At 47.6% G+C, this 18,546-nt stretch overlaps 1 protein-coding gene and 1 long non-coding RNA gene across 4 annotated transcripts in view; one reads left to right on the top strand and one right to left on the bottom strand.

Annotated features, from left to right (window-relative positions):
- Nucleotides 1–18,546, bottom strand: part of LOC115571190 (glutamate receptor ionotropic, delta-1-like) — a 418,849-nt gene that overhangs the window by 272,958 nt on the left and 127,345 nt on the right. The window lies entirely within an intron of this gene.
- Nucleotides 1,541–4,311, top strand: LOC115571193 (uncharacterized). The gene is made up of 3 exons (XR_003981887.1): nucleotides 1,541–2,247; nucleotides 2,643–2,817; nucleotides 3,635–4,311. It is a non-coding gene; the product is annotated as an uncharacterized LOC115571193 (long non-coding RNA).

Raw genomic sequence — 18,546 nt, 5'->3', positions numbered from 1 at the left:
GGTTTCATAAGAGCTTTAATGTGATGTCCTTCTTATCGAAAGCAAATGAGTCAACACAGAAAACTAATCTTTCAAATCGAACGCGCGGTGAAACTCTAACCACCAACCTGACTGGGCCGGTTTCCCAGAATAACACGAGTGTAAAGTCGTTATTCATCAGCGTGAGAGATGAACCTGACATCACAGGTGTTGCATCCGTACAGCTGTTTGCCCCAACACTTGTTTAATCCCACTAACAGCTTTACTCAGGCGTGTGGAGGTGGAGGTGGAGGTTCCCTTTCCTTTTTAGCCAAATGCCTATTGGCAGAGCGTCGGTCTGTTGGCAGGCTCCAGCGTCCCGGCGGCAGGAAGGAGCTCGGCAGCTGTCAGTCAAATCGATCGGACGTCAAACCTCCAGACGCCTCCGTCCTCGTCCCTCCAACCTCCGTCTGATCAGGCTTCAAATCCTCTCCTGGACAAACATGGTGTCATCCAGTCCATGTTTTAACTGTGTACACACGCCTTCAGTTCCAACATTAACTCTAAATGTTAAAGGATCAAACTGACTCTGATCAAAATGTTGCATCAGCTCATATTCAGCTTTTCTTCTTCGATGGTTATTAACTAGACTTACGTTTACTGTTCGGTTGTTTTGTCTCGGTTTCTGTTCCTGAACTATGTTGTTTATTAATGTGCAGAATATTCTTATCAGATTATGATGACGTCACAGAGAGTTTAACCTCCGACCTTTTGGTCACCAAATGTCCTAACGTCATAAATTTATACCCTAGTAGACACGTGTACATTTTTGCTCAATCTATAATCAAAGGTGTGATTTGTGAGGTCATGGTGACCTTGACATCTGACCTTGTTCACCAAATTCTGACCAGTTCATCTTTGAGTCTCGGTGAACATTTGTACCAAATCTGAAGAAGCTGCCTCAAAGTGTTCTTGAGATACGAACGGGACCAGAACATGACGCTCCCGGGCCGCGGTGATCGTACAGTTACTGACTCTGAACGTTACTCTTAATGATGTAACTGATTATCTCTCCCCTTCTAGCTTCACCAACCTCCTCCTCCTCCTCCTCCTCCTCCTCCTCTTCCTCTTCCTCCTCTTCCCTCTCCTCCCCCTCCTCCTCCTCCTCCTCCTCACCCCTCCTCCTCCTCCTCCCCCTCCTCCTCACCCCTCCTCCTCCTCCTCCTCACCCCTCCTCCTCCTCCTCCTCCTCCTCCTCACTCCTCCTCACCCCTCCTCCTCCTCCTCACCCCTCCTCCTCCTCCTCCTCCACCTCCACCTCCACCTCCTCCACCTCCACCTCCTCCTCCTCCTCCTCCTCCTCCTCCTCCTCCTCTTCCTCCTCCTCACCCCCCCTCCTCCTCCTCCTGTCTCCTCCTCCTGTCTCCTCTCCTCCTCCTCCTCCTCCTCCTCCTCACCCCTCTTCCTCCTCCTCCTCCTCTTCCTCCTCACCCCCTCCTCCTCCTCCTCCTCCTCCTCTTCCTCCTCCTCCTCCTCCTCCTCCTCCTCCTCCTCCTCCTCCTGTCTCCTCAGTGATTCCCTGGTTGATTTGCTGCCAGTGTCTTTGAGGAGTGTCTTTGTGGGGTCTCGCCGTACAGTGCCCTGCATTTATTAATGCCTTTTACTGTCAACAGCCTCAGCCGCCGCCAAGAGAGAGACGAGGGAGGGAGGACGACCAAGACCGGAGAGATGAAAGGATGGAGAGAGAGAGAGAGAGAGAGAGAGAGAGAGAGAGAGAAGCCGGACGTTTAGAGATGAAAAGGAGTTCAATCTCCACACAGCTGAGCTCTTTATGTGTCGTGTCTTTCTTCAGATGCCTCCACTTTCAGCCTGGCAACAGAAGCTGGCTGAAGCTCTCAGATACAATCTGTCAAACCTCTAACCAATCACTGCAATCAGTGTGTGTGTGTGTGTGTGTGTGTGTCTTTACAGCAGCTTCTCGTTCGGCTCCTGGGAGATAAAAACTACAACGGTTCGGAGACAATGCAAATAATTTACAGTATCGTCTCCTCGAGCAGCCGATACTTCACACACGATTCCATCCTTCAAGTCGAGGCTGCATGTTCTGGTCGGAGTCCGCTGCTGCAGACGCTTCAGCTGGAGAGACGGAGATCACTCAAGTGTTCGTAACGCAACAAGTCCTCAAAACACATATACACATATCCATCCAGCTAACCCCTCTGCTGGAGACACAACGACAAATCTGATGCACATCGTCTGTTTCCAACCCGACTCTGTGATTCAGGTTCGGTTCGTAGCAAACGTGGCATATCACGTGCCAATTATTAACTTATCAGCGACCAAAACCAGATACTTGGACCGTCTCCATCCTGATCGTGGTGTTTCTTTTTATTGTTTTTTGTGCCTTAAGCTAACCGGAGCAGCAGCACAGCGCTGTGACGAGAGAGAAATAGAAAATTCAACCTAAACAAAGCTTAAAGAAACGTTCAGTTGTAAGTTATCTGTGGTTTTACAGAAACGCACTTGGCTAACGTTTATTCTGGTGATTTTATTCTTCGAGCAGCTGTAGCAGAAGATTCATTATGCAGTCTTGTATTGCATGTAAATTCATCTTGAAAGATGCCAACATGAGCTGCGGTTGCTTTCTGCATTTTGAAGATAGAGTTGCTCTGATGTTTCTGCAGGTTTTTTATAGATGTTGAGAAGCAAATCTGAAAGTTCCAGGAGCAGATGAAGAGTGTCGCTGACGATCTGAGAGAAACTCTGCTGCCAGTTTGAAGCTGAAATCTAATCTGAACTTTGAGAGTCGCTGTTGTTGGAAAACAGGCTGTTTTTCTTTTCACTCCGGAGGATTCTCAGGTAAGAAAATCTCACTGAAGAAGTTTAAAAGTAAAAGTGCTTTAGCTCGGTTGCATTAACAAACCCTCCTGCCTGCACACACACACACACAACAACAATGCCGTCCACATTACATCACCGGCTTTAAAAGTTTTCCTCTCCATCAGCTCGAGCCGCTTCCCTCAGAGAATCATCTTTATTTGTGAGCTGCCTCTCCGCAGTAACTCTCCCAGCGCTCCGACCAAAGAAGACGAAACACTGAGGCGAGAAAAGGAATGTGCCGTTTTTTTAAAGTCGGACAGATTTTCACCCGTAAGCACTTTGAAACTTTCTTTAAAAGAAGTGCTCATAAAAAACAGAGACGCTTCCTTCACTCAGGCCTGCTGGAGGCTGGAGGCCGCGGCAGTTTGTCCTCTCTCCAGGTGAAGCTGGTGTCTGCAGCACATCCACCTGTCTGACCCTCCCCAGACACCTGTCGCACCTCCTGCCATGTTTAAGGTCAGAGGAGTCATCCCGGCTCGTCGGTATTCTCCGTGATGAAACGTTAATTCACAGTGGCAGGATGCTGGAGGCCTCGGCGCCGTCCCCCCGCGGTCCGCTCGGCGTTACACGACCCCCCGCGGTGCTGCTGACCTCTCGTTTATCAGTGATACCCTCCCCGCTGGCGCAGAGAGCGTTTCCAGCTCCACTCAAACGGAGAATGTCAGAGGAGTTTAAAGAGTTGAGCTCAGGCTGTTTCCCCTGAGTGCTCTGCTGGACTGTGAAACACACCAAACTACCATAAAGCTCTGACTTCTTCCTCTTCTTCTTCTTCCTCTTTTTTGTGGTTTCCTTGCAGCTGAGTGGAGCCACAGTGTGTGAGTGAGTCTACTTCCTGTTCCCTTCGGTCCCATCAGATGTGACGGAGCGTGAACCGTTTTTATTTCAGGGCGAGCGACGATGCAGCAGAAGAAGAAGAAAGAAGAAGACGGTTGATTTAGAACAATATGTGATATATAATATATCTTCACCTTCATTCAACTCTTAATTATTAATCACAGCAGCAGTCTATTGTTATCTCCCACACTGCACATGTTCACTCTGATTCGCACGAGTAATTAACTCCTGACAGCCGTCACAACTAAACGCTGTGCAGTGAAAGTGTTCAGAAAAAGTCCAGTTAAACACCAGAACCTCAACACTGGATCATGACGACCTTAAAAGGTCCTGAACAGTTTCTAGGACGGCACGACGGCGTCTGTCAAAGTGATGAGGTTCAATTTAGAACAGGAAACGCAGGAAGAACAGAAAATCCTCCATCATACGACAAAAACATTCCTAAAACACCTTTTATTAATGTTTCATGTGTGTGTATACGTGAACGTTTAATCATATTGTCTTTCTTTATCTCGTTCTCCTTTATTATTCCGTCTATTTCTGACTCTTGAACTTCTTTTATTTTCCCACCGGAGGATGAATAAAGTCAGTGATCGCATCCAATAATATAATAAGTCTCAAACAGAATTAACTCACAGCTCCCTCCAGATTAAACTAATAAAAATCTGTCACATGAAGAAACAGTGGACTGTTTTATCTGAGCAGAGCCGACCCGCCGTGCCGGCGCTGACCCGCCCGCCCCTCGTGTTGCCATCTGATGAATCCGAGCGGCTGAGAGCAGAGTTTCAGCTCGGTCAAGCATCACTCTGTCTTGTTTCGCCCTCTGAGCGGAGCAGAAAGCAGCGGGCCGCCCACGGCACAGCGCTGGCTCTGGTGTGAATGTGGCGATAATTGGCCTTCTATCCACTTCAGCCACTGAGCCAAACGCCGGCGGGTCGCTCAGCCAGCCACCTGTGGTGCATTATGGTCCGCACTCAGCTCTAATAAGAGCTAATCCTCTGTGATGAGCCCCGGCCCGGGCCCCGTGTCAGCACGCATCCTCCACACAGGCTGCGTTCAATGACAGCGGACGTTTCCGACGCGTTGCAGGTGGAGCTCTCTCCAAACGCATCCTCCACGCAGGCTGCGCTCCATCCGGAGAGAGGGCAGCTTTTAAAGATGCTGCAAATAGAAAGCAAGCTAGGTCAGATCAGTGTGGGGCACGTTCAAGAGAGCTAATGCTGTCAGGAGTGTTGGGTATGTAAATTAGGCAAAGAAAAGACCAACCGAAGGTCCATTTAACGAGAGGAATGGTTGTTACAGCACATTTAAAACACTTTAACACGAGTTGGGCTGAAGCTAAGACTGTTCTGTTGGAGGGAACTGAATCAGAGAACAGCACTCTGTTTTATGTTCACAGGTCTGAGAGGTTGAAGAAAGTGAGGAGGAGGTTTGTAAGAGGCTTAGTTTATACTGAGGGGAGAAGAACTCTGTCGTCTAAATGTTTTATGGTCCTTTTCTTTATGACAAGCAGAAAACAGGCTACATTAGCTTGCTGAGGTCTCGGTTGCTAACGAGCTAGCTGGCTAACCACATGTGTTCTTGTTGCATCTGTTTACATAAACTCCACCGACGACTCCTGATGATGTCATGAGGGTCATGAAGGGTTGTGGAGCTGTAGGGGTGGATGAGGTGAAAATGAGGGGTAGAGATTGAAAGATCAACTGAGGGTTCGTTCAACGAGAATTATTTAGGGTTGTTAAGAATCAGAGCTGATGAAGCAGACTGAAGTGTTGCTCTGTCACGGGACCGTCTGAGGTCGGCGGGAAGAGAATCTGAGTTCCTTTCGAGTGAAACGCTCTCCGGAGTGCCACGTGTTCACATTATGTAAGCAGAGATCAGCCGAGGGTACGTTCAAGGAGAGAACCGTCCTCGAGTCAGACACAAATGTTCGGCGAATGTGAACCTACAACGCGTCTGAGAGTTCACGTTACCGAGGATCTTAAATGTTCAGAGAGGATGCACGTGTGAATTAATGAAATAATCAGGTGAGACAATCTCAGCGTTTCAGGACGATGTAAAGTCAGAGCGGATCGGCAGAGACGAAGCCGCCAAATTAAATGTTGTGTTGGATCAGCAGCCGTGGTCGGGCTCGCCGAGGTGAAAAGGTTTCCAGCAGGGGAAATGGGTCACGCACACTCGACCTGCAGCGGCGGCTGGAACGATTTCTGCTGCCACGTTCTTCTTCACCCTGACGGTTTTATTAGTTCACGTCGGAGTGGCAGATAGAAAAATATGTCAGTGGGTGTCAGCAGGCTGCGTTCAAGGTGATGTTTACACCTTGGCATTTTAATATGTGGAGGAAATTTGAGGTTTGACATCGGGGAGCGGCGTCAGTCAGAGTGTGACGTCAACAAAACACACTCACGACTTCTTTTACAGAAAGTTGTGTTGATTATATTAGAACCAGGTGACTGCAGGAGAGCAGGAACTCCACGCTTCAAAATGAGGATCCTGTAGATTAATCCTCTGAGCGCCGGTTAAAAGCGTGCTTCCCTTCAGTCACGCAGAGATTCCCCAGCATCAGCTCAGGTATCGTCTGGAGGCCCGGGTCCCCACGGTGATGCGTGCACCGCGGGGGGTGAGAACACTTCCTGCCGCCGGCGGTCCCTCCGTCCTCTCTGGAGCAGCGCGGCTCCGTAATGAAACTCTGTGATTGTTTGTCACAGTCGGCTCGGCGAGGTCTGATCCGTCCTGATGGGAAATAAGTCAGAGGCGACCGGGGAGCAGTTTCACAAAAATTGCAAATTTGCATCGAGCGAGAGGAAGGTGGAGTTATTGAGGGTTTTGTTTTTTCCTTCCATCTTTTTATTTGTTTGTTTCACTAGTTATATAAGAAAGATGAAGAGGAGGGAGCGGCAGAGAGAAACAGGAAGGCAGCGCAGGACGATGGAGGGCTGGGAGGATAACAGATACAGATATAAAAGACAAAATGATTGATAGAACAAAACCAAAGAACTAAATCTCTCCCTCAGTGAGGTCCGGCGCTGATGTTCAGCCTGACGTCTGGCTCACAGCTGGTGTTCATTCAAGTTCTTCCAGCCTGGTGAAAGAAACGTTTCTACACGGAGCTGGTTCTGTTCACCGGGGCGTCGACGGGTTCAAGCAGCAAAACAACAAACTGACGCTGAAAAACTGAAACTGAGAGAAGAATTGTGGGAGAAAAGCTCGTTTCTCTGACTTTAATGCTTTTGATTTGTTTCAAACGACTTGACTTCTTTTTGTTGAGGCTGGTGTGAAAGCTGTCAGTGATCCGGTCCTCGCTGATTAAGAAGTCACAGAGAAACTGGACCGATCAGAGTTACTGTGATGGTAGAAATGAGGTTTGAGTCGTAGGTGTTCACCTGAGGAGCAGGTCGTGTCTGATCTGCTCTCATTTAAAGCGTTTACAGAAGTACTCTCGGCTCTTTGTTCCCCCGTCTGGTGATCAGGCAGCGGCAGGTCAGAACTCACCTCTGCTGCTGCTGCTTTAAACTTTCATTTCTTTAAGTTTCCGTCCTGCTGAAACATCAGATCTGTCTGAATGAGTGAAGAGTCGGAGGAGGCGAGGTGGAGCGGAGCTGCGAATGTGCTGTGTGTTGAGAGGACGCATGTTTACCAGATTGTGAGCTGCTTATGTCAGGAATGAATAATGGATGAACTGGTAATTATTAATCCTGCGTACAGTGGGAGCGCGGTGTGGCGGAGAGCCGGGACCGATAAAGGCAGGACGGAGAGCAGACGTGACGATCTGTGAGCCGGCTGAGCGAAGCAACATGGAAACAGTTTGTGTCTGAAAGGGAAGAACTCGAGAACGGAGAGGAAACGCAGGCAGATTTGTACATTTGGATCTCCTCTGAGTGTGTGTGCTGCTCCTGTCCTTCAGCGTGTTCACCACATCTGATCTGTGACGCTGTGAAAAAGCTAATTAGAGGGTTTCACAACATTTGAGGAGTTAATTTCCAAAATGTTTTGTCTCTAGTGCAGAAATGTGCTGTAAAACACACCATTACTGCGTCAAACTGGGACTTTAATTGCTGACAATTACTGCAGAGACATTAAATGTGACTTCTTTTCTGCTCCTGTTGGCCGACGCTGCGCTCAGATCAGCTAATTACAAATACTTGTTTTATTCTCTTCAATTCTCACGTGAATTTACACCAAAATAACCTCAGGTATCTCCCTGACATTAGTATTATTCATCCTCCGTGTTTGTCCTGAATGTTTCACTTTGGCCTGATGATGATTTTAAGACAAGAGAAGAAGATTTTAAGCCTGAAATCTGACAGATTGACTGTTGGACATTAATCTAATGATCTATGTTCATCAGGAGTTTGTCGGGCTCGACGTTTCAGCTTCTTAATTTGTTGACGGGAAGTCCCGACGAGTCGATTACCGAGTGCAGTAGAGTTCCGCGGCTCATGGATGAAAATGTATGATTATGACTCCATGGAAAAGCAATCAAAGTTCATATGTGTCTTACCTGCCAGTTTATAACAGTTATTATCGAGAGCGGACAGGGAAAAGAACGGAATTGAGCATTTCTAACCGCACTCGGTAATCGTCGCGTCGGGACTTCCCCGACCCGGAAGCTGATGGAGGAGAGTTGAAATCTGTTTTAGCTTCACAATAGAAATCCAGCTAAGCTAGCGGAGGTTAGATGCCCCGGACTATGTGCTGAGACCCTATTTGTACTGTTGCTGAAGTTTGGTGCTGTTCTGAGCATTATTTGTGGCTTTTTGGTGGCGGTTTATATTTGGATCCATTTACTGCAGTGTATTGTTGTCGTGCGGTCGTTTCTGAGGTTGATAAAACTCCGTAAATTAGCGGTCTGCTAACTTGATCTCTCGAGAGGGAGTCTAACACAATCTGATGATTTGCTGTTTTCCTGTGTCATTTCTGACAGTAACCGAAGAGCCTTTGGGTTTCGGACTGTTGCTCGGACAAAAGAAGCGTTCTGAAAACGTCACACTGAACTCTGGGAAGCTGAATATTCGTTAGCTGCAGCTCTGCACATGTAAATGTAAATCAGAAGTTAGATTAAATGGTGCATCTCGTTTTAAAACGCATTGTGTAACTCGTTGTTTTAAGGGCGAATGTGGCAACAAAGCACACAGCGATCAGGCTGAGTCAGCAGCCAGCAGGGTCACATCCGTCACATCACACACCCAAACAAATATTTCACTTCCTCCACTCACACTGAGTCACGCACGCCGCCGTAACAAATGTTCAGTCAGCAGGAAAACACTCAGCTTTGCATCAGCCTGGTGTTAACCTGAGAGGACGAGAGTAAGTGCACAATAATAGTGTTCACACCGAGGTCGGGAGTTAGCAGAGGTATCAGAAAACAGCTGAGGGGGCGAGTGAAGCCTGACTGCACATTAAAAGGATTCGGTCCCTCGTGGGCCACCGTAGACGATCAGTCGACAATAACATGTTCACATCCTGAAGGAGCAGGGACTGTCAGTGAGGACGGACAACAGATGAATTAACTCCAACAACACTTTCAGACTTTTTTGTTGAAAGAGGACAAAGATGGAAATACATCTGTGCTGAGTTCAGGGACGTAGCAGAGTTAGCAACGTAACGACTAACATCGTCTGTTTCCAAACTAAACTACTTCATACTTCCACAAAGAGATAATAACTATCACCTCCGTCTGCTGCCGACCTGACGGAGGCAGAACAGTCAAGGAGGTTTGGGAAATAAAGCTTACAGAGGAGTTAAACAACTCTCCTGCACTTCAGTGTGTGTTAAATATCTGAATACATCAACAGTTTCACAAAGAAGATAACAACAACGCACATTCATCCAAAGTCGACGCAGGAAATTAAAAAGCACTTATCTACGACACCATGTAATCATTTTAAATCTCACTACGAGCCGTCTGAACGTCTCCAGAGAGAAAACAGAAGGTGAACTGAGAGATGAAGATATTCTGCTGCAGCATCATTTGATGATACAGTCTGATAAAAAAAAACAGCTGTTTTCAAAATGGATGTTTGGCTTTTGTGAAGAAATGGAGGCTGATGATAGCTGGAGGTTTATAACAACAACAACAGGCATGCTCTCTATCTGGGAGACGAGCGGCGGCGGCGGCGGCGGCGGCGGCGGATAATGGCTGACAGAATCTATTTACTGTACATGAGATGTAATATCTCCCAGCTCTCAGCAGGGGAATAATTTGGAAAAAGCCAGAGATTAAGACAGAATGAGAATGAAAGGAGAGAAATGGAGACGGAAGCGAGGCTGAGCTCCTCGCTGTGTTTCAGTCCACATTGTTTTCACTTCAAATGCAGCAAAATGCTAATTCAGGGAGGGAGGAGGGAAGAGAATCGCTCCCTCGTTCCTTAAACCGTGTTCAGCTCCGGTGTCGGCTGATGACTCATATTCTCTCCGGGCCGCGAGAGGGGAAAACACAAATTTATGAAAATACAGAGGAGCGACTGTTTGTGGTCCCCGGTGTTAAAAACGCTCCAGATAAAGCATTTAAACAACAACAAAAAAATCCAATTATCTGCGCTCTGCCTCCGATAATGGCTGTCAACAAGCACTTAAAGCAGGCGGGATCACAGGCCGACTATCCAGCTTCAGGCAGCTTCAGCTACTCACGAAGGAAACGGTTTGGAGAGCAGATAAAGATCTGAAACACGAGGCGCCGTACGCGGTTACATCACCGCACCGTGGGCGACGTGTAAACTGTTTAAAACCAGAACCTGTTTGTGTTTTTAAAGACAGAACTACAGGCGAGCTCGTGATCTGACACAACAGGATGAAGTTGTCCCGCTCTGTGATCTCAGGTGTCAACATCCCTCTCAGTCTCAGGTGAGCAGCTTCCCAAACATCTCCGACTGCGGCGTGACAGACGAGGCGAGCAGACGACGTAAATGTCACCTCACAGTCGTCCTCGGCTAATTGGGGTGGAGGTGTTCGTATCACACCTGCTGCAAATAACAAAAAACAGGACAAAACTCAGGAAAAGAAAAGAGTTCGGAGGTGATGTCGGAAGTTATTTCACTTGAAATGTCAAAGTCAGCGAGCTCGAGGGTCAAAGAAACATCAACCGGACTTCTACTTCTTTCAAAGCTCGCAGCGATCTGAGAACTGTGTTTCTGCCCGTTTAATAATGATCATTATGACATTCAGACACCGCCAACCTTTTCTTCTTCCTGCCATTGTTTGAAGTGAATGTGATGTGTGCGGTCCGATAGAGAGAACGAGGCGGTGACACGGAGCTCGCACTAACCACGGCTGCCCTCATTACAGCGTGAGGCGCCCTGGGTAAAATGATCCCACAAATGGAAAATGTTAAATGTTAATTCAATGAGGAGGCCAATAAAGACCGATATTCAATCGCTAACTGCCGGCTCTGTTCTTCTCCATCCTGTTTATAAATGTTAAACACATAAAGGAGCTGCGGTGAAGCGGCTGCAGGACAAAAGGCTGTTTAAACACAGGAAACGACCTCGAGCTTCAGTCTCACCGCGTGTCATCGTCACTGCGGACGTGTTCTCTATGCAGATAATACGCTGGTTATCTCACGGCGGCCATTTTCCTCAGACAGCACACTCAAATGTTATCCAACTGAAAAACTATTTATATTGAACATCTGGACGGACGTGGAGCCGGAATGAAAGAAAAGTTTTCCTGATAATCGATCAATCTTTCTGTCATTTATCGAGCAAACGCACCAAGAATTCCTTCAGGTCGATCTGTAAACACACTGAAGGCTTCAGGTTGTGATCGAAAGCTTTGAATGGCATTTTGTTCAACCTTCAAAAGACTAAATGCTCAATTAATCAATGTAGGAAACGGTTGAAAAGTCAGACGATATTAATTGTCGACAGTGAAGTTAATAACTGGTTGCAGCTCTGTGAGTGTTTCCATCAGCAGAGAGCGGCTGAGTGGTTACAGAGACGTGTCGTCAGAGCCGCGATCGTAAAGATATGTGGGTTTAAATACCTCGAAGGACCGACTTTAGCTGACGTGAGCCTGTAGTTTGTGTTTCTGCACACTTCTATGTGAGGTCAGAGGTCAGTTAGAACGTAGACCTTCTCCTGCCCACCTCAGCAGAGAACCTTCCAGTGCCTTGCTCATGAGACAGATTTAGCTTTCTGCTCATTCTGCTTCCCCTGTTGCACTCTGGGAATCCTCCCCTCCCCGAGCGCTCGTGTAAATAAATCCTCTCCGGTGTTTCCGTCTCCACTTTGTTTCCTGCGAGGTTGGGCGCCCGCGTTAAGCCCCGCCGGCGCTTTATCTCGCACGCACCGTTTGTGTTTGCAGTTCTTCCTCCTCTTCCCCGCGCGCTTTATCAATTTTTATTTGCGAGTAAATAAACTCTGAACTGTGATCCGCCGAGCAATCCACACATTCTCTCTGCTGCGACACGCAACCCAGACGCAAAGTTCACCTCAGAGGCCTCCTCGTCCTGCAGAGGGACGAGAGGTGAGCAGGTGTGTGTGTGTGTGTGTGTGTGTGTGTGTGTGTGTGTAGGTGTGTGTGTGTGTGTGTGTGTAGGTGTGTGTGCATTTCAAACAGTGACTTTGCTTCAACACTGAACATACAAACACTAAATAAATGATGTGTGTCAGCATGCAGGGAGAGACACACCTGGCACCTGTGGTCAGTGCATGGATGTACAGGTGTGTGTGTGTGTGTGTGTGTGTGTGTGTGTGTGTGTGAGATAAGGCGCCCCGTGCACGTCTCATGGCTCTACATAATGGATGAATTTGCTGCAGCGAGCAGAACCGGCCGGGCTGGACTCATTTCAAAATGCCTCGAACGCTGCTATTTATACAGAGAGCTGGAAGGACTTCAGGAGCAGCAGGAGGAGGAAGAGGAGGACGAAGAACAGGGGGGGGGGGGGGGGGGGGCAGCTCGTCGGCACGGCAACACCACCGCCACCTCACCGACACCGGAGCGCCACCCAGGTGCACGTTTACTTTGAAAGGGTGAGAACTGCAGCCAAGATCTAAATCTGACTTGGCCGGCGGTTCCTCTGCAGATGGAGCGGACGTTCTTCATTCATGTCTCTGTTCACAGTTTACTACGTTCTTCTTTGCAGAAGGAATTAAAATGTGTATTTTCTTTTACTCAATGAAGGTCATGTTTACTGCAAATTCTTCAAAAGCGATCGGAGGCTTTATGTTTCGTTCGACTGAACATCACGACGACTGCAGAGAGGCAGAAACAGACGACCTGCTCCTGTCTTCACTTCTCACCTGTCAGGGAGGATGTGCGTGACTCACGCTGCTTTATTCACTCATTAATTCCAGTTTCTTCCACGTTATTAGTTATTAGTTCCACCTCCTGCAGAGCCGTTTAACATGAGAGGCCTTCCAGCTCCTCCCTCTGCTGGTCGTTACATACATCATCATCTGCCTCTGACGTACGATTCCCGTCTTATCTCGCCGTCTCTTGTCGTATTGTGTTTGCGATGCATATAGGAGTGTGTAGCTGAGCGAGTGGGAGGCGGAACACAACACAGGTGACGGCGTGTCAGTAAAGAAATGCAGCATCTTCTCGAGAAAAGACTCCTGACGACCTCCAAAGACCTGCGAGCAACAACGCCAAGAGTCTGCAGAGGGAACACGACGCGGATCTACAGCGCAGGCTCATTAATTACTGCTCAGGTGCACAATTATTTGACATTTCCGATATTCAAATACCTGCTTCTGTCTGAGAAACTGAAGCCAATCAGTGTTTTTGTGAGCGAGCCGTTACCTCGTTGCTGCGTGATGTAAACGACCTTCACACAGAAGCTGCTGCTATTTAAAGCTTTTTATTCTTTAAACTGTATAAACACTCAAAACATTCAATAACTTTCTGTTGTTGGAATATTCTGCCTCCCTGAACTCTTCTCTGTCTCACCGAGCTTCATCTTTTTAAACATTTATTCCCTCAGATATAAAGTGCATCGATTTTTTTCAAGGAGGTCTCTTATTTTTATAAAATTCAAAGCTTGAATAAGAATAAATCTCATTATCTGTTTGATCTTCAGTCAACAGGCTTCCAACAAACCCTGGAGGGATTCTGAAATGTGCATTCAGTGAGAGTTTAGGTTGAAAGCATTAAAAACAGAAACTGAAACGATCAACAGAGAGAAGAAACAGCAGCTCTGACATCATCATGTTTACTGAGATAATCTACTACACTTAGCATGCTAACCAGCTAGCATCGGCTCGGTTCTGGTCCAAAGCTCCTGTGCTAGTCCGTGCTGCTACCTGCACAGCTAACTGAGCTAACTAGCTCATGGCAGCTACAGCGCACAGCAGTTAGCGGTTACTCGTGAACATGTCAAGGGTCCAAACCCGGATCTGCGTCTGTGGGATGCAAACCGAACATCCCTCCCTGAGCTGATGTGTTCGGAGACGGAGAGGGAAAACAAATAAGGCAGAATAATAAACCCACAGTCGCTGGGTAAAAGGATTGGCACGCTCATTTTAATCACTTATTTAGGCGTCGGATCCCAGAGGCGCGTCGCTGACGGTCGGCAGCCCGAGCCGCCGTCACAGCCTCCTTTCTTTAATTTCACACGGTGGCGTGGAGTCACAGAGCCGTTTAGATTCGTCAACAGCCGCGATAAGAGCAGAAGAAAAGGAATAAAAGGGATTTAATGAGAGCGGCACAAAGCAAACTCAGGCTGCTGTTCAGCGTGTGAGACAGACAGTGACGCGGCTGAGACGATACCAGACAGACTGATGCTAGTTTTTGGTGTTTAACAAGACTTTAAAGTATAAGATGGACTATTTTTTTTATACTTTATGCAATTTGTGGTTTAACTGTGACACTTTATTGTTCCTGGTTAAAGCCTTTTGTAGTATTTCAAGAGAATTTGAAGCAGTTCCAGTAAAAAACGTGGCTCGGTTGTGTGCTCGTGGGGCTTCGGGCCAAACTGTGTCGCAGACCGACAGGAAAGCAGAGCGTACGATACAGGAAATGAGATGTGGCCCATAAACTGGAGCAGAGAGAGCAGGAGGTGGTACTGCAGCTCGTACAGGACCTATCAGGAAAGATGTGGCACTTTGAGGCACTTCAACAGGAAGTTTCTGCTCATCAGAGGTCAGCTGAGTTCACCCGATACGAGCTGTGGAAACTTATATAACTAAAACATGATCACACATATAAACTGGAGACGTACGTCATGGTGAGGCTGCTGCAGGCTGCACAGGACTGATACTGACGCTTTAGAAAACGTCCAACTGCCTGATGATGACTCACCTGCAACACCTAACCAGCTGTTCCTCCTCCTCAGGTAAACATCTGTCTCCACTCTGAGCCACTCCCACCTTGTGGTCTACGTTACGGTACTTTGTAGAGCTCTCTGTGCAAACTGGGCTCCGGACCAGAGATGGTTGTTATCTGCCCCACTGACCCACCCCCGACCCGACACACACACACACACACACACACAAATGTTGGTATCTGCAAGTACTTTATGAAGACACACACACACACAAACACACACAAGGCTTTGGAGAGAGTGTGTACCTCACAGCGGTGAAGACAGGATGTGAATCTGATACACATCAAAGAGAATATGTTTCACTGGAAGCACCAACACACACACACACACACACACACACACACACACACACACACACACTTAGAGATGCTGCAGATGAAGATAATATATTTTATTTCCGATGTTCGACTTTTCCTCTTGAACCTGAAGCGTCACTAACTTCCTGCTGCGCCTGTTCATCATCTGACTCTTGTACGTTTACATGTTTACAGAAACATGAATGTACTTCAGTGCAGATACTGATGTGAGGTAATAATGCAGCACGGCCACATTATGCTCTCAGCTGGAGGCAGATCTAACAGGAACCAAACATGCAGGAACAGGTAACACAGAGTGAATCCTTCCACCAGACGTTGTACATGATGTCCTGCGTGTGTTGGAGCGCTGCAGTCTGTCACAAACACAAGGACGGTCTGAAATCAAAGTATCACACACTCAGGACGACGCCGTCCTTTCAACCTTCACTCAGAACTCCGTCACCTTGCTTCGTCTTTCTCTCCCTCCGTCTCCTCTCGTCTGTGGATAACCAGCGAGGACAGTAAACTCGGGCTGTAAATCGTCCCGATCACAGACAGAACAGGGCCGTCCTTCCCGACTCGGCCTGCTTGTAAACTTTCAAACAGGCAGCTTCGTCTGATAAGGTCGTCCGCAGGGAACGGTCGTCGCTTTAATAAGTCAGCGACGCTCCATTCTTCCACCTTCCATTAAAAACTCCTGCAGTTCTGGCTGGAAATCCATCAGAGGAGAGGAAACATGGACGGCAGCTGATAGAACCACACGAGCAGCGAACAGACCGGAGAGATTCTCTTTTCCACATTTCGTTCACCTGCTTATAAATCCAACAGATTACCTGAACAAGTTCAGACATTCCTCTGGAGGCTGTCTAAAGGCATCATGGGAAATATAGTAAATCACTAACTGGAGGGGAAGTAAACGAGTCGAGCTGGAAAAACAAGAAGTAAACTTTGGACTGACGCATGGCGCTGAGACGCTGTGTGTGTCAGGACTGTTCGTCCTCTGCTGGGAGACGGATTTTATCATCAGAGGCGGATGCTGATATTATTTCCTGCATTATAGGTCGGACTAAGTTTAGAACAAAACCTCAGCTTCCTGACAGGAAGCGTGACAGGAAGTGTGGCAGGAAGCGTAACAGGAAGAGCCACAACTCGAGTTCATCACCGCAACGGAAACTGCTGCTGACGTTCAGGCTGGTGGAAGGAAGAAGTTCAACTTTCCTTCAGTTCAACCGCACTGTCACCTAAATCTGTGAGTCCACATTAGGACTGAATGAAAGCTGGTTCTGATGCAAACAGTCCAACGGACCAGGCGCTGGTTGGCGGGCATAAAAAAAGCATTGTGGGACATTAAAGGCAGAGATCATTGAGAATCTGTCAGAGACGGCTGACCGTTTATAAAGTTTCTCTTCACTCAACAACTCACTAAATTGAGCCATTTTTTAAGGGAGTCTGGAGAAACTGATCACTGTTTACTGTATCTGTAAAATCTGACATGAGACCAGTTGAAAGTTTGTTCTATCGGGTGGAAAGATGCACTTCAGACGGGCAGAAATAAATGTATCGTTTTGGATTTAATGCTGAATTTACAAGGAGTCACCGATGATTCAGAGTTTGTCGTCGCCGTTTTGTGAAGGTTTTTTTTATTTACTTTTGTCTCAACAACCCTCAAAATTATGCAAATTGTTAAGGGAGTCTGGTGATGTTGTGGTTTCTGGTTTAATGGTTGGAACAGTTGAAACAGACGGTGCGTTCCCAACAATTCTCCTTAAATACAGTAACTTGATTAAATGAGAGCGACGGCGAGCAGTTCACCTCCGAGCCGAGCGTGTTCTCCACCATCAGTCCAAACTAACCCGTCACTTCTCCGATGTTTGAATCTAATTTCCTGCTGGGTGCCTCTGTGATGTGACCCCACCCGTGTCGCGGGGTTAAGAGTCTGAAGCGCGTCGCCACGGCTGATGAGCAAGGCAAGACCGACCGCGACAACAACAACCACCACGTCAGCCAAACGCCTCCCCGGTCCGATCTAATGTTCAGCTACAGTGCACTCCTGATTTCATTTGCCCTGCGCTTAGCTAGCGTCTGATTAATACAGTACACGCCAGGCAAAGGCCAAGAGAGAGTGAGAGAGAGAGAGGAGGGAGGAATTGTGGGTAAAATTGAGAGGGAGAGGCGAAAGAAAAGAGAGAGAGGGAGCGAGAGCGATGCTGTTTATTTTTGGATTCCATTTTTATTCCCTTATACGGAGAAAACAAGCCGCAACAAGAAGCCCATCACAGTTTCATTCCCAGCAACTTCCCTGAACTGTGAAATCTATAAGCCGAGAGTTCAGAGCGCGGAGAGAGACGAGGGAGGAGAGCGAGGATGAGAAATTAATTATTTGGCGGAGGCGTCGCGGTTCATTTGGCCCAGAAAAGGGTGTACATGGAGCTGACGGTGCACCGGCGTTCATCACGAGGCGGAGAGAGGAAGACAGACGAATCGTTTCTATAACCACCTGTGCTGCCTCCAGTTTCATTTCATTCAACTGGTAATCACACAAAAACGAGGGTGAGGATGAATGAGGTGATGGAAGGGGAGTGCAATTATTAAAAGTCACTGGATCCTGCTTTTAAAAATGGCAATGAACAGAATTCAAGAAAAGCAAAAGAGGCGTCTGTCACGGCCGAGACAGAGTCGGGAATAATTAGGTTTGTTTTCACAGCCGAAGGTGAGCAGAGCGACGGCGAGGTAAATACAAATTACAGCCATGATGCAGGAGGGAACAGCACTTTTCAAATAAATCATGCTGGACGAGCGGCTAAATTATACTTTGTAGTAGCTTCCAATTAATATCTCTGCGGCCACCAGCAGCGAGAGGCGCGGCTGCATTCAGACAGCTAATGTGAGCCAGCGTGCAGGAACAGTGATTACACACCGCCGGCTAACGAGGGTGAAATTTGTTTTTTAGCGCTCTAGATTGGATTCAGACCGACGGCCTGGAGGAAGGTCACCAGATCATGGAACAGCAACACGAGCGCAACAGGAGGACGCTTCCTCTCACTCTCTGAAAAACTGGGATCAGCTCCAAAGCCTGAGCACGATCCTGGAGTTTTAATGTTAGATCGAGAAGTACAGTAGGTCAAAGGCAACCAGGCCTCATTCAAGTTTCCACCGATTTAAGACGAGCCAAGACGAACAAGATATTCAACAGCGGCTCGTGGAACAAATGGAAGCGGTAGCCGTGTTGGCGCCAATAACGCCATCTTTATCTTATCAGCTCTGATCGCTAACATTAGCTTGATGCTACGATGTCAGCTATCACTGACAGACGAC

The sequence above is a fragment of the Sparus aurata genome, chromosome 20 (assembly GCF_900880675.1).
Source record: "Sparus aurata chromosome 20, fSpaAur1.1, whole genome shotgun sequence".
In the NCBI taxonomy this organism is placed as follows: domain Eukaryota; kingdom Metazoa; phylum Chordata; class Actinopteri; order Spariformes; family Sparidae; genus Sparus; species Sparus aurata.
Note: the sequence above shows the minus strand (reverse complement) of the source record. Positions and strands in the feature narration are given on the sequence as shown.